Source organism: Dendrobium catenatum, unplaced genomic scaffold (genome assembly GCF_001605985.2).
Source record: "Dendrobium catenatum unplaced genomic scaffold, ASM160598v2 original_scaffold_137677, whole genome shotgun sequence".
NCBI lineage: Eukaryota > Viridiplantae > Streptophyta > Magnoliopsida > Asparagales > Orchidaceae > Dendrobium > Dendrobium catenatum.
Genome location: NW_021456112.1, coordinates 1 through 1,326, shown reverse-complemented (window position 1 = coordinate 1,326; position 1,326 = coordinate 1). Strand labels below are relative to the sequence as shown.

Here is a 1,326-nt window from a genome sequence, read left to right as displayed (position 1 = left end):
AATAATATTGGTATGAATAAAAGCTCTTGTTAGAAATAATTAATTAGGCTTTTATTGGGAACCTTATTAATACACAGAAGGTATTAAAACATATTTAAAAAAAAAAGAAATTCATTTTCAATTATTATGCACATGAAATTTAAACAATTATTACAAGCATATTGTCCTGCACTGAATTTTTAAGTATTTAAAATTGTTAAATAATATTAAAATATTTTTAAAAATAAATAATAAAATTATTTATATTTAATAATTGAGCTGGAAACTTACGTTGAATAATTTTTTTGATGTGGAGCACAGCGTCAATACGATTCCTATGCAAAATTGCAAGGACAAATATCGAATTAGTATGTTTTACGGGTACAATGAGACAAAAAATGATCCTGAGATCGAAAGGCATTGTCTGTACTATTCCTCAAAGTTTTTCCCTTTAGCGGAGTGGAAGTGATAATCTCTTAACCCTCAATTTTCTAATTTTCTCTCCAATCATACCCATCGTCTTCGTCTTTGATGACCCTTTCTTCACTGCAAAGAAAAATATGAAGAAATTTTCCCTTAATATCTAAGGTCTTCTTGTATATATACAGAGAGACAAAACCGTCACGACCATTGGCCAGCGTTTCTCTTCTACCATACCTTATTTTCTCTCTCAGTCACATTATGCTTTGTTCATGTCCTCCACGGATATGGAGGAGGATAAAGTTTGTCATTGGAAGCCCTAATTTCTTTTTCCAACATGATAATCATCAAAAGCGATAGGTATGTCGAGTACCTCATGAAATTCGTGGAGCAGAACACGTGGGCGCTGCTTGAGGGTTTGCTAACTTTGAAGCTGAATCCCATGGGACTCCACTATGTGCAGCTGCAGTTGGAAGCGTTGCAGTAGCTTGTAGGATTTTGTCTTCTTCTCTTCGGTCTTATTCGTTTAATTTCTTCCCCTCAATTAATTCTTTTCTTTGAGAAGAATCTTAAATCAGATGTCAGCGAAAGTTTACAAAAAAGGAGGTGTAAATTTTCGCTGACATTTGATTTAAGATTGTTCGCAAGGAAAAGAATTAATTTAGGGGAAGAAATTAAACAAATAAGACCGAAGAAGAAGAATAAGAAGAAATCCTACAAGCCATCGCAACGCTTCCAACCGTGACTGCACATAGTGGAGTCCCATGGGATTCATCTTCAAAGTCAGCAAACCCTCAAGCAGTGCCCCTGCGTTCTGCTCCACGAATTTCATGAGGTACTCGACATACCTATCGCTTTTGCCGACTGCCATGTTGGAAAAAGAAATTAGGGCTTCCAATGGCAAACGTTATCCTCAGTGGCGTATCT

At 35.5% G+C, this 1,326-nt stretch overlaps 1 long non-coding RNA gene across 1 annotated transcript; it reads right to left on the bottom strand.

The window, feature by feature from the left end:
• Positions 1 to 317: 317 nt before the first annotated feature.
• LOC114578738 lies at positions 318 to 904 on the bottom strand. The gene is made up of 2 exons (XR_003699702.1): positions 637 to 904; positions 318 to 525 (listed from the first exon to the last, which is right to left on the bottom strand). It is a non-coding gene; the product is annotated as an uncharacterized LOC114578738 (long non-coding RNA).
• Positions 905 to 1,326: the final 422 nt, after the last annotated feature.